This window comes from Maniola hyperantus, chromosome 19 (genome assembly GCF_902806685.2).
Source record: "Maniola hyperantus chromosome 19, iAphHyp1.2, whole genome shotgun sequence".
Lineage (NCBI taxonomy): Eukaryota > Metazoa > Arthropoda > Insecta > Lepidoptera > Nymphalidae > Maniola > Maniola hyperantus.
In genome coordinates, this window is record NC_048554.1 from 4,850,577 (window position 1) to 4,866,021 (window position 15,445).

Genomic DNA, 15,445 nt, shown 5'->3' on the forward strand with positions numbered 1-15,445 from the left:
GGTTTCATTTCGGCCAATTAGTGGCAGGCGCACCCACCGCAAGCGATGACACGTAACAATTCCCAATATTGATACTATGAGGGTTTGTGTTTTTTTTTCATTTATCTATATATATAAAAGGAGAAGGTGACTGACTGACTGACTGACTGATCTATCAACGCACAGCTCAAACTACTGGACGGATCGGGCTGAAATTTAGCATGCAGATAGCTATTATGACGTAGGCATCCGCTAAAAAGGATTTTTGAAAATTCAACTCCTAAGGGGGTGAAATAGGGTTTTGAAATTTTGTAGTCCACGCGGACGAAGTCGCGAGCATAAGCTAGTCTAAATATATGAAAGGAAAAGGTGACTAAATGACTGACTGACTGACTGACTGACTGATCTATCAACGCACAGCTCAAACTACTGGACGGATCGGGCTGAAATTTGGCATGCAGATAGCTATTATGACGTAGGCATCCGCTAAAAAGGATTTTTGAAAATTCAACTCCTAAGGGGGTGAAATAGGGTTTTGAAATTTTGTAGTCCACGCGGACGAAGTCGCGAGCATAAGCTAGTCTAAATATATGAAAGGAAAAGGTGACTGAATGACTGACTGACTGACTGACTGACTGATCTATCAACGCACAGCTCAAACTACTGGACGGATCGGGCTGAAATTTAGCATGCAGATAGCTATTATGACGTAGGCATCCGCTAAGAAAGGGTTTTTGATAATTCAACCCCTAAGGGGGTGAAATAGGAGTTTGCAATTTGTGTAGTCCACGCGGACGAAGTCGCGAGCATGAGCTAGTTTTATTATAATGTACACTGACCTTAGAGGGAGTCCTAATACAATAGTGTATTTTACACTATGTATTTTAAACTAGTGATAATATGGGTAGTGTTAAATTACTTCGTCACTATAACCATCAGAATTTTTAAAAATCTTTTTAACATATACCTATACACCCACGGAACAGAAAAATATACCTATGTAAGTAGCTGTTCTTGCTGATTCACTGACTGATTTGCTGACTGACTCACTCACTCATTGAGCACTTCTCCTGTAATTTTGTAATAAAAAATATTTTTTCAATGGTGATAATTATTAGTTACTTAAACTTAAAACTAAAGCTATGAGGGTTCCAAACGCGCCCAGGTCTGAGAAGAGCATAACTTATTTAGTCAATTACGATATCACTTCTTGATGTGAAGTAAGCTTCACATGAATAGCGTCTAGATAAACATTTATACGCAACACCAAAGTGTTGGTATCTTCTGTCAATTTTAAACCAAAGATTGACAAGCAGGCAGTTAAAGCTGCCCTCAATAAAGTCTAAAACCAAACAAATATAAACTTTATCATTTACTGAACAGAGTTGACAATAGTTTGAACTAGTTACAAGGAAAAGAATTAGTAACACCGTCGAAGCCTCGCGCAGCTGACATGGACACGTCAAATAGGGATTGAAAAAGGGCAAGGTCAAATAAATTTATAGAGAAAATAAAAACGATCATGTTATTTTTTATTTATTAGGCGACAGGTTTGTGCTTTACTATGATCAGTTAAAGCTTCAAAGGATCTAGAGTCTTGAATCAAAAGCATTGATGTAAGAGGAAAGTTGTGGAAGCCTAGTGGTTAGGACGTCCGCCTTCTAATCGGAGGTCGGGGGTACGATCCCCGGTACGCACCTCTAACTTTTCGGAGTAATGTGCGTTTTAATTAATTAAACATCACTTGCTTTAACGGTGAAGGAACACATCGTGCATGCCTGAGAGTTCTCCATAATGTTCTCAAAGGTGTGTGAAGTCTACCATTCCGCACATGGCCAGCGTGGCCAAAACCCTTCTCACTCTGAGAGGAGACCCGTGCTCTGTAGTGAGCCGGCGATGGGTTGATCATAAAAATCATGAAGAGGAATCTAAAGTAGTTTGTGTTTGAAAAGCAGCATAAAGTAAAAGACAAACGAATGGTAGGTAGGTAATGATAATGGTACCTACATCATTCCCCTTTTATCATGTAGATTAAAAATAACATAACTAACTATGATAACTAAATAATTAATGATCTAATAGTAAGACTTATTAGCAAGTAGGTATTATGTACGTATTATGTTATTATTGTGAAGCTGCGAGCAAATAATTAATATTATTAACTTTTTTTTCATAGCCAGTAGGTACCTACTTTAATCGATTATAATAATAATTACGTAGGTATAGATAATCTTATTAACAAAGTAAATCTTTGATTAACGATTTTTGAAATGAATGGCTTTAAACAGAAGCAGAATCCGGAACTTAAAAAAATATCGACATACTTAGGTATCGGCTTAACACTTCAGTATTAAACATCTAGATAAAATATTAAATAAAAATTAATCAATCCGATTAACATAAAATAAATTGCACACCACCATATTATCAACAAACAAGTTTGAAGAACTTGGATTTAGTTAATTATAATGTACTTTAAATAGATCGAAAACGAAAAATGGTTTTTTGAATTGATCTCTTTTTGCTTTCCTTTACTTTCTTCGACATTTAGGAGATACACTTCAATTTCAATAACTCTTATAATATTACGATTAAGTAGAAGGTAAATTTATTAAAATCGAGATTTAAATTTAATAAACCCATGCCTATCTTTCTGCACTTTAATTTAAATTTCAACCGTTGCTTGCCGTTGTTAAATCTTGAAACATTTTTTGCTCTGACCACGATCAAAGCGTTTAAAAACATTGCGTGCGGTTAATTATAGTGAACACGTGTTTTTAATTTGTAATTGCCAAGAAATTTTTAGAACCAACAATTAAATAGATACCTCAACGCTAGGAAGGGGTTACACCTATCTCTCAATCGAACAGCCTTCTGAGTAAAGTCAGGTAAAACCAAAAGTCGTTCCCGAAATAGGTGTATAATTACAAAGGATCAAAAGTTTGGACTCTGCGGTTTCTGTCAGTTATTAAATTTGGGCCAAATGCGGTTATAATCGTCCCTGAATTCGGTTAAAATGATACGGGAATAGATAATTGTAATTTTGTTGTGACTTTAGAACCGAAATTTGCAGTTTCGAGGTCGGGTTTTGGGAGCATTTTGCGAAGAACGTGTCTTCCGTTGGGATAGAAGGTTTCTGTAACAAATATTTAATATAATTTTAATGGAAGTTTTAATAATAGAAATAGATAGCATGTGACAGTTTAATGGTTAAGATTTATGACTTAATTTTAAAGAAAATTAGATGAGACTTCAATAAAAAGGAAAGACTAGTATTTCAGGGTCTGTTTAGTTTAGTTAAACAGTTATAAAATATTTGGTCATAATAATTATTATGACTGTACAAATGTAGAGTTCTAAATGCCGTGTTAATTTTCCAACTTTTCTTTTTATTACCACTTGCCTAGGTTAAGTTATAGCGGAAATATAAGGCACTAGAAGATGCCCGCGACTTCGTCCGCGTGGATTTTGGTTTTTAAAAATCCCGTGGGAAGTCCTTGATTTTCCGGGATAAAAAGCCTTCCCCGGGATGTAAGCTAACTCTGTACCAAATTTCATCAAAATCGGTTAAACTGTTGGGCCGTAAATAGCTAGCAACCAGACAGACAGACAGACACACTTTCGCATTTATAATATTAGTATGGATTATCAATTTATCATTGTCAGCAAATATGCATCCACTACTAGACATCGTCACGTCAGTGTTTCTCTGTGAGGAAATGTGCATGCTTTCTCGATCGACGGTAAAGGAAAACATCGTGAGGAAACCTGCATGCCTGAGAGTTCTACATAATGGTCTGAAAGTTGAGTGAAGTCGGCTAATTTGCAATTGACCGGCGTGGTGGACTACGGCTTAACCCTTTCTCATTCTGAGAGGAGACCTGTGCTCAGCAGTAGGCTGGTGATGATGATGAATATTTTTTTGTGTAATGTAACCACAAATTAACGGTTTTCGGATTTACTGCTTTACTTGACCTACCTCATGGTTCTAGGTCAACGGGAAGTACCCAATAGCACAGAATAATATTATAATAGTACTATAGGTTTTCTTGTCAGACAACAAAGTGATCCTATAAGGGTTCCTTTTTTATTTTGAGGCACGGTTACTTACCTACTTAATTTATTTTAATTATGTACTATGTATTTACTGATGCAATTTTATAGCCCACTTTTAAATAACATAGCCTGTAATTTCCATTTAAGTGGAAATTCCTTTATGGAACAATAAACGTCTTAAATCAAAAACCAGAAAAAGGTATAGGTACAAAGTTTTGAACATAACAAAATCTATTAATAATATCTGTCCCGGCTGTACTCACGTGTTTAGTCGACGTTAGCCCGACTAGTTTATCGAACCCATCCGTGGTCCTTTTTCAAGTGAGTCCGTTCGCAAATCTATTAATGTTAAAGTCATTATAGAATAATAAAATACTAATGTAAAAGCAATAGGTAGTTTATAGGCGCCTCCGACGTGAACCCTCACCACGATGCGATGGTCAACCGTAGACCGCAAACTAATCAAACACCCCGTCATTACGTCGTCATCCCAAAATGGACGTGAGGTAGAATGTAGAGGAAAATGAGTAAAAGTTACTGTCATAGAATAAAATAATAGGATTTAAAAAAAGATTTTAATGCATTTTTTTTGTTCATCAATACCTACGCTTGGCTAACCCACAATCGGGATGACGACAATATCGAAAATAAATTATTTCTTATTAACACGTAGCTAGGGTCTTTCAAAATTCGTAAAATCCACGTCCGCTTGTTAGTTTTAAGTTTGCTAACCACTTTAAATTATTATTGATTTACTAAAAAAGTACGCCAAATTACGCAAAATGTGTTTATGTCACATCTATGTGTTTCATTAAAGCTCCCTTACTAGCAACCGTTTTGACGTTTGATAAAAAGTCGCTAATTTGACTAGTAGTCATCGTCCCTATTACACTAAAAAACCGGCCAAGTGCGATTCAGACTCGGGCAGCGAAGGTTCCGTATTACAGTCGTATTTTTCGACATTTTGTACGATAAATCAAAATCTATTTAGCATAAAAATAAATAAAGATCTGTTTCAGAATGTACAGGTAAAGCCCTTTCATAACTGTACCCCACATGGTATAGTATAATCAATACTTATAATAAAACTGTAATATATAATATATTATTATACTTACTTTGAAAATTGAAAATACTAATTACTTGTTCATGAACACATTTTAATTATTTTTTGTGACGTATTCCACAAATTCACAGTTTTCAGATTTGTTTCACTATTTTTGTAGTATTATGTATAAGTCTTATCTTAGAGTGGACTGTTTTAGGTATAAAACTAAAATAATATGGCAGTTCTGTTCTGTGTTTTAAAATCTTTGATAAAAATACAAGGTGTTTACGGGTCGACATGTCAAAAATTATGGCAACCTTTATTTGCCGGTTTCATTTCGACCACCTATCATTATAACAAGAGCAGCCTTTTTAGTTTTTGCACTATTTTATGAATGAGCCTTAATGGTTACGGTTGCAAAATTTGATTTCATTGTATTTTATGCGGCAAAAAGTTACTGATGAAATGATACAGGCGTTGAGCGTTGACTCACTAATATTAACCTTCGTTGATGTCTTCGGTTTAGTATTTTCCCAGATACTTAACCACAGTGTAGATACCTATAACATATATATTTTATTAATATACCTACCAAATTTCCCTCCATTAGTTGGAGTAAAGCTTGTTTTAAGACGCAGTACATTAACAATGCAACCCGGGTTTGAACAGTCGACTCCACAATTTCAGTCTTTTCCTTTACCATTGAGCTTTATTGTAGTTATGGAGGAGGGACTATCTCAACATAACCCTGTAGATTTTTTGGACTCCTAGTTTGATCAAACTAATATATAGATCAAAGAAAGTGTCCTAGGGGGAGTCACTCGCCTACTTAATGATTCTAACTACCCTTGTTCACAGAATATATTATAATAGTAGGTACTAACGCGTACGACGTCGTATGGAATGGCCTACTTATATTATATTTTTTAAATTCCTTTGTAACTTTTTGTTTTTCCCTGACAAAAAAGTCATCTATGTTCCCATCTCCACTTCTTCATGATAAAATGCTCTCTATGTGCCAAATTTCTTCAAGATTAGTTCTGCTGATTGAGTTGCGAAAAGGTAACAGATAGAAAAATACAGGTAAACACCACACCACCTGTAGTCCCGTTGTCCCCGTTAGCCATATCCCCGTTAACGGGGACATCGGGATTTGAATAAAATTATTAAAAACTTATCCCGTTGTCCCCGTTGTCTATTCCGTTTAACGGGGACATCGGGATTTGAATAAAATTATTAAAAACGTATCCCGTTGTCCCCGTTATCTATTCCCCTTAGATAGACTGCGGTAAATGAATAAAATTGTTAAAAATTCTTTCCGTTGTTTCCGTACTCTGCCCCCGTTGACAGTATAACAAAATTAATAATCCAACAAAATGATTGAGAATTTTAAGCTTACCGTGACAAATTATCACACAGTATCACTGGATTTAAATAATGAAACGAAATATTTTGCTCTACAGGTAAAGGAGTGGACTGTAAACCGAAAAAGGTCGACGGTTCAAACCCCGCCCGTTGCAATATTGTCGTACCTACTCCTAGCACAAGCTTGACGCTTAGTTGGAGAGAAAAGAGGAATATTAGTCGTTTAACATGGCTAATATTCTTTAAAAAAATAAAAATATTCTTTATTAAAACCTTGGCTATAGTATAATGGTTTGATGGAATACTGGCTCTATAAACTAGGAAAGCCCATACCTAACTATCAAATAAGTATAACATTAAAATACTTAATTAAATTAAATTAAGAAAACATAAATGAAATAACTCTCTCCTAGGAATACAAGATTACACACCTCACGATTTTATAATAACAAGCATGTTTCAACGTTTGTAGAAACATATCCAACACATGAATTTACTATAATAGATAAATAGCCAAGATTCAAGCCATAGGTGCTCTTAACTACCGTTTAGGGTAATTTTGAAAAAGATAAAATTTTAATGCATAAAACACGTGCCACAAGTTACAGATAAGTCGATTTTATCTTCATTTCTATGTATTTCTATGATTTGACTCGCTCCAGCAATGCACGGGGCTGCAATGGCTTGTACAGTATGCTACTATAATAACATTGTAAATTGAAAAATTGAAAAGAGCAACCGCCGAGTTTCTTGCTGGTTCTTCTCGGTAGGAACGGCATTCCGAAATTTTATTTCTAATTTTCATTCTATGTATTCCTTAAGTAACGATTAAGCGACTCTGAGTGCGGCTGTTAGTCACTTAGCTGTCGATAAGCCTCAATAGCTCAATGGGTAGAGAAGGGGACTGAAAACCGAAAGGTCGACGGTTCAAACCCCGCCCGTTGCACTATTGTCGTACCTACTCCTAGCACAAGCTTGACGCTTAGTTGGAGAGGAAAGGGGAACATTAGTCATTTAACATGGCTAATATTCTTTTAAAAAAAAAAAGATATTGGCAAAGAAATAATTATTATTCAATATTCAACAAATTATATTTGCTATCAACGAAAACAGTTCCACAGCCCACAGCTTTAAAACAAAACGAATCAACGAGAAGCGGTCCTAGATTACCTTAGAGACCCAAAAAAATCTAACCCAACCTGCAATAGAATACCCAAAACATTAAGCGAAGGCTCACGACTTGCCCCAAGCCAAGATGCTTATTAGGGATGTGCCACGCACCTGTGTGAATATTTTCATAATCCTCCTAATTAGAGGTTTGCGGATATTCCCAAAGAACGCCGAAAGCCAAACGGTTGAACCTTACTGTGGAGCCAATAAATTGTTCGACATTTGACCCCCGAGTTTTTTAGGGAATTCGCCCTCTGGCTGTCTTCATCCGAGGTTTTGGAAACTCCACAGAGTAGATCTTGTTATGTGTTTCGGAAGTTAAAATCCACTTTTTAAATATTTTAGAGATCACAACCCACATTATAAATTCAAAAGTGTGTTTGTTGGTTTGTCCTTCAATCACGTCGCAACGGAGCAACTGATCGACCTGATTTTTTGCATGGGTATAGTTAAAAACCTGGACAGTGACATTAGTGACCTACTTTTTATATCGGGATATCAAAGAGTTCCCACGGGATTTTTAAAAACCTAAATCCACGCGTACGAAGTCGCGGGCACCAGCTAGGTCCAAATAAATCTCTGTTTAGGTAAGTATACTGTTTGTTCTTAAATAGTGTGATTTTTCGACGGATTAATTTGCTGTAATTTCTCATTTCTTAGTATTAAAAAAATGATTTAAACGTACCTCTAACTTTGCGGAGTCATGTGTGTTTTAAGAAATTAAATAGGTATCACTTGCTTTAACGGTGAAGAAAACATCGTGAGAAAACCTGCATGTCTGAGAGTTCTCCATAAAGTTCTCAAGGGTATGTGAAGTCTGTCAAACCGCACTTGGCCAGCGTGACGGACTAGGTATATGGCCTGAGCCCTTCTCTTTCTGTGCGGAAACCTGGCTCAATAATGGGCTGGCGATGGGTTGATCATATACTTACCTAATTGATCTATGTTTCAGTATCTATTTCATGTTAACATCTGTACGTGTCATCATCTAAAATAGTAACTTCAGTATTCATAACATTGTATTTCATTGCTTCTAATTCAAGTACCTAAACGTTTTCTTGTTCACGGAAATCAGTAAACTATGCAAAGTGAAAATGTTCAGAGGTAATTTTACACCTCGTGCTTATACCGCGATAGTCTCACATAAATTCAGAGTCGATGGCTGCTCTGTGCCCACTAATGTCGAATATATTTATCGCGGTGATCGTCAACCGTGGCGGTTTGCCCCGGGCTACCCGCCTCAGCAACGTCTTTCCCACGTGCTCCGAATGCTTGGATTGCGTGCAACCTCTTATAGTCTTATACTAGAGATGGATAATTTCACAGATAGCATGTGAAATATAACGTGAAAAGCCTTTTCACTACTTAACGTAGCGTGTGAAAAATCACAAAGCTTTTCACAAAGTTTGAAAATTATTAAGATCCCGCAAGCACGGTCATTGATCTGAGCTAAGAGCATGCGTGCGAGAACACTAGCACCGCTGCATCTAAAAAGTTTAGAAAACATCTATTTAAATCGTAGCAAATACTCCTTTGCTACGTTTTATAAATTTAAAAAAAATTACCTTTCCGTTAAAAATTAACTGTGAAATATCTACGCTATTGACCTTGAGTTAAATTAATTTAGTAAACGATTATAAGTGAGTGAAATCGCTGTGGAGAAAAATGACAATTTCATCAAATGAAAATGATTTCAAAGTAGCAATAATACTCATCTCTGTCTTATACTGAGCGACCCCGCACACTGATACCACTTCATTAACCACTCCAACCTATACAAATTTTTCTTCATTATCCTCCGCTCTCGTATTCACAGTATCATAACTTTTGTTACTCCCATTTTCTTTATCTGTGGCGTCGATGATGTATAGTTTTGGGTAGTCTGTACGATCACGTACGGTCGCTGTTGCTGCTTCAGAGGATCTACCGTTTGCTTCAGGCTAGAGACCTCGGATCTCACCTTCGACTTTTTTAACCGTGGGATTTTGGTCAGTTGATTTTTTGTGATAAGTGAAACTTAGTCATTATTAGTCTGGCTTAGTATCGAGATACATCGTAAGCGTTGTTTTTTTACACAACATAATATTTTGATTGCACTTTTGTTTGTAATAACACTGGTTTATGTAGGTACCGCTTTCTAAATAGGTAGTGTCGTAGAGTCGTAGATCATTTCTAAAATCCTACTATGTAATAATTATTTAATGCGTGTGTCGGTCTGTCTGTCTGTCGGTTCGCTAGCTTTTCACGATTTTGACGAAAAGCACAGAGTTAGATTTGCATCCCGGGGATGGACACAGGCTACTTTTTATCCCGAAAAATCAAAGAGCTCCCATAGGATTTTTAAAAACCTAAGTCCAAGCGAATTAAGGCATCATTTAGTGTTGATTAAAACAAGAATTGAATCATAATAATCAAGACTCATATTTTTAAAAGCGAAGTAGTTTTGTAAATCTCTATACGAATAAAACTTGCGCATTGCAAGTTTTATTTTATTTTTCAATGAGTGGAGACTTTCAATTGGTCGTAGGGAAATATTTCTCGAGAATTCCCGTCTGAAGGGCAGTAAAATGGGGTCGTAATAGCTGGCAATTACGATGCAAAGCCACGGGTGATTACAAGCGTTTACCGGATTATTCGGTAATCGATCGCTCACTGTAATATACGGCATTTTACTCCTTTATCTATATCAGAACTTGACTGAATGTCTGTCTGTATACTGAAACTACATTATTATTACGGCATAGTGTAGTAAAGCTGTCATATTCGGGAGGTTGGGGTCCCGGGCACGCACCTCTAACTTTTCAGAGTTATGTGTGTTTTAAGCTTTTAAATATCACTTGCTTTCTTCTTCTTCTTATTTTGCTTTGTGGCTTTCAGTAGTGCCACACCGAGCACAATGCGCTTCCCCAATGTCACGTAGAAATCACTTGCTTTAAGGCGAGTCACCGAGGCGGGCAGCGCGCCTTTGAAGTAAACCGCTTGGCAACGTTCAAATTCTGTGTTTCAAACGTTAAATTTGAATTTAATAAATTATAGAAGTCCTGTTGAAAACCAAAATTTAGCAGGTTCTCTGTAGTACTTGAAAACAAATATTTCCATATACAAATTATTTGCCAAGTCAGGAATTTTAGTATTAAATAATTAGTTTTGTACTTTTATTTCGGCTTATTTCAAGATTTTATTTGATCGAGTGAAGTACTTCTTATTGTGTATCAAAGTAACACATTCTTTAGACAATGTCTTTAGGTATATTGTATATTTTTAGCAAGGCCATTATTTAATAGTAAATACCTAAAACGTTTGATCTAGCAAACCAGTTTTTTCCGCTTAGCCTCGGTGACTCGCCTTAACGATGAACGAAAACATCGAGGCCTTTGCATTGCTGAGTCTTCTTCATAATATTATTCTCAAAGGTGTGTGAACTTTGTCAATCCGTACTTGTACCTAAAAGGTTCACCTCACCACTGGTTATTAGTACCTGAAAGGTTTTTATACATATCTACCTATTTCGTGTGGAAAGCCAAATCGAGGTAAACAAAATCATCAAGTACTTAAAATAAGAAAAGCTAGAGTAAAATATTAGTTAACTGGAAAAATGTGAAGCTTAAATATTTACTACATCGACATTGGCTTTTAAAAAATTCTTCAGGTAAATATACTGTTTATGTCAGGTATTTTAATGCTAGTCCACTTAATGTGAATTCCAAGGAGTACCTAATTGGTTAATTTAAATATGGATAAGTCATCGTGGAAAGTACCTATATATTATTCATTATACTGGTATACGAATCCGGTACTATCTATGATAATAGCTAAGTATTACAAAATAGGGTTGAACTTGACTATAGGATTTCAGATTATAATGTGCTGAAAGATGCGGTAGGATTTGAGAAATTACTGTCTCAAGAAAACCCTACCGTTATGGAAAGGGGTCAAGGAGTATGACGCAGAGAGTGGTGAATAATGATACATCACAGATTGGTACCTACTAGTGATTGACAGGTATCAGAAGCAGTGAAAGGTGAAGATGTCGGCATATGCGAAGGGATCGGACCGGATTAATGTGCGTTTTTTAGCAATTTAATATCACATACTTTAATCGGTCAAGGAAAATGTGAGGAAATCTGCATGTTCTCCATAAGCTTTCCATTTTTCGCAAAACCACCTTAGGTTTGCGAAAAATGGAAAGTGTTATGGTTATGGAGTGTATGAAAGAAAGCTAAATTGTCGCAGTTTTTCTCGATATATTATTAAACTTATCAATTTTTATTGACTCATCCCATTTAATTTTTTTATGACTTTTAATTTAGTTATTTAATACTTTTATTGCAATAAAATGCATCATATTACCTACTATAATATTTGGAACAATCGAAAATTACAGTTCCCAAATTACATCAATACTGAATTAGGTACTTACCTACCTATCCACCAAGAATTTCCTACAAAAAAATTCCATCATGTGCCACCAGTAGAATTTGATCACTAATCATCTAGAGGCCAGATCAGTGTACCCTGTAATAATATTTGAGTCCGCCTTATTGCTCAAACAGTCCTTTAGCGTGAGAAAATGACTGCGTCGGCGCAACAGTGACTCCGCTCTTATGATATATTGCCCTAAACGTGCCATTTAGCGCTTACACATCCATTCCTAAGTATAGTGGGGCAAATGAGAAAAAAAATGTAAACAACATTGTACGAATTCAATAATTAGATTAACTTTATAATGAGGGGGTAGGTCGCTCGCGGCGACGGCGCGCCGTTCGAAACCGCCCTGTGGCGCCTCAGGCGGTTCCTTTGGGACCCTATTTGTTTTAATTACCGATTGGTCTTTAGGACAGCGGGGATCTTTGTACTAGCCGAAAATTAACCCTAATTGGCAGTAGGCTGAACGAATTAGATAGTTGGAAGGGGCGGGTACTTAGTAAGAAAAGTTAATCGCTCCACAGTTTTTGATCCTGCAATTCAGCCGTTTCCTGTTATACATACTCGCAACATTGCATCAGGCAAATGGCAACAGTGCAATCTACAATAGTACTGTAGGATAAAATGACCAGGACTACGCATAAGAGGGGCATTACGAACACAGATTTATGTGGGCTCCATCATTATTACTTACAACTAGATCTCCAGTATCATATTTAATTTTGACAGTTTCATGGAACACGATTTTGTTTTTTTTTAAAGAATATTAGCCATGTTGAATGACTAATATTCCCCTTTCCTCTCCAACTAAGCGTCAGGCTTGTGCTAGGAGTAGGTACGACAATAGTGCAACGAGGTTTGAACCGTCGACCTTTCGGTTTTCAGTCCACTCCTTTACCGGTTGAACTATTGAGGCTCATAAAATAGCGTATCTTTTAATATTTCCATAATGATTCATAATATGAAATTATATGAAAGCGGAAGAGCAGGCGATGTTTTTTTTTCAACACTTACATCTAGCCTTACAGGGAAATTCCTAATTCGCTAGTGTAACATACGAATAGGTACGTCTATAAAAATCTTATAGCTAATGTAACATGATGACGTAATGACGTATGCTACCTAAATGTAATGTTCTTATTTAAATAAATAAATAAATAAATAAATAAAACGTTTATTTTTCAATCATATAGTTACACACATACATGGGTTTGATCTTGAACAATTAGTGCTTAATATTAAGAATGTTACATAATCAAGAACTGGCTATCCTAGCTAGATTTTTAGATCTGTATTTGTAGAAAAGTTTTCTTTCTTGTGCTTATTTGGCGTCTCAACCCATGGTCTTTTTTAATAATTACAAGTTAGCCCCTTACTGCGGTGATGAAGAAAACGGACTTGGAAGATTTATGGCAATTTTATTAAACCCATACCTATCTCTCATTGGTTTCTACACGGCATCGTCCTGAAACCCTAAATCGCTTGCCGGTATGGCTTTGCCTGTAAGGTGGTAACTATAGCTACGACGAAAACCTCCCACCAGACATTTTCCTCTACGATACAACTAGGTAAGTGTACGCTTATCTATTACAGAGCCTACCTCATCCATTGACAGTAAAATGCGGTCAAATAAGGTTAATGGTGCGATGTCCTTTCCGACACTGGGTATTTATGCCTTCGCGCTTACAGTACGTTTTCTTAGCATGCATTATTTGAGCATAATGTCTGTAAGGCTTTTTTGTACCAAAAAGCGATACTTTTGCTATGATTTACATATGAAACTGTTCACGTAATTAAACAAATCTAAAGCTATTGGCAACCCACTACTGAGTACAGGGTCTCCTTTCAGGAGGCTTTTAAGCCATACCACGCTGGTCAAGTGCGGATCTATAGACTTTACACACCTTAGGAAACATTATGGAAAACTGAGGCATGCAGGGTTCTCATGATATTTTCCTTCACTGTTAAAGCAAGTATAATAGGTATTATCTCTGAAAAGTACCTTGTATTATAGTTATTTTTCTTGTGGTAGCTAATTGAGTAAGAACTGTAGAGGAGTGTAGTAATGTCGTAGCCAGTTTGCGATAACCAAGAGCAAGAAGTGGTATATTTATTAAGCCTATAACTTCAATTAGTCCTAGTTTAGATATACGCAGCATATTCACGCGGGTTGATAACTAGCCGTGGCTGAAGCCTCCCACAAGACCTGCACCAAAATAGAAATCAAAAGATTCCAAAGTGCCCCACTGGAAATTGAACGCTTCCTAAACGTATCACTGTCATTCATTCACTAAGCATTTGCACACGACCTGGTACAATGTGTAAGGTGTGACTAAACTGATGTAAGACCTACATGTACCCACATTCCAGCGAATAAACGTTTATTTATTTATTTATTTATCAAAGAATACCAACTATTACTACGTAAAGACACATGTAGTAGTACCACATGAGTAGATGTAGTAAAGTACACAGCCGAAAGTGATGTAGTCTTGGACGATCTTAGATCGTCCAAGGATGTAGTACATCGGCCTTTAGAATGATATTACTGCTTTGTAGAGTGTTGTCTCTGTCACAAATACCTATATGACGTTTTGTCGGTCTCAACGACGGTGACAGTGCTCTACAAATCTGCTATCTCCTTCTAAAGGTCGATGTACATTACTTTCGGCCGCGTACTGTAAAGCGTTGTCCCCCGCTAGATAGATGTATGCCCTTACTTATTGATTACCTAAATCTGTTCGCTTGTGATGAATCGGGTTTATACACACACATAAATCTCAGGGTCCACGATTATGCCTACTAGAGAGGTCATAAAAAATAAATGGTTTTGTAAAATATCTATCGCCTAGCGTAACCACATCGCACAACCTTTGACATAGAGCCTACGGTTAAGTTGTAGCTAACAGTAATATAAATTGTGAGACGAAAGCCACTTCAGTGTTTTGCATAAAGGTCGTTACCGGTTTGATGGATGAGGATCACACGATCTCAGCCGAGAAATGCCGAGAGGGCCCGAGGCTAGGCTGTTTAGCTATTTTAAATGAGTTGTCAATAATCTGTGAGTAATTTTAAATTACCTGCCCGCTGCGGACGGGTGAGTGATGGCGAGTAAGCTTATACGACTTTTCTTTGTCAAAGACACAAGTTCTTAGTTCTCAGTTTGGTGCGTGTTTTTGAGTATACAGTGTAAACTCCATGTAACGTAGTGACGTTCTATCGATCGAATCGAGTGCGATAGTAGGGTGATATTGGGGCTCCTGCATCACTCTCGCTTCGCTCGATCGATGCAAAAGCCCCAATCACGTTTTTATCATGTTTTATAGTTCACCGCGAGGTATCAGGTCAACAAAGTACCTACTTATTAATTATCCTAATAACTCGGGTAAAAACTTTAAGGCC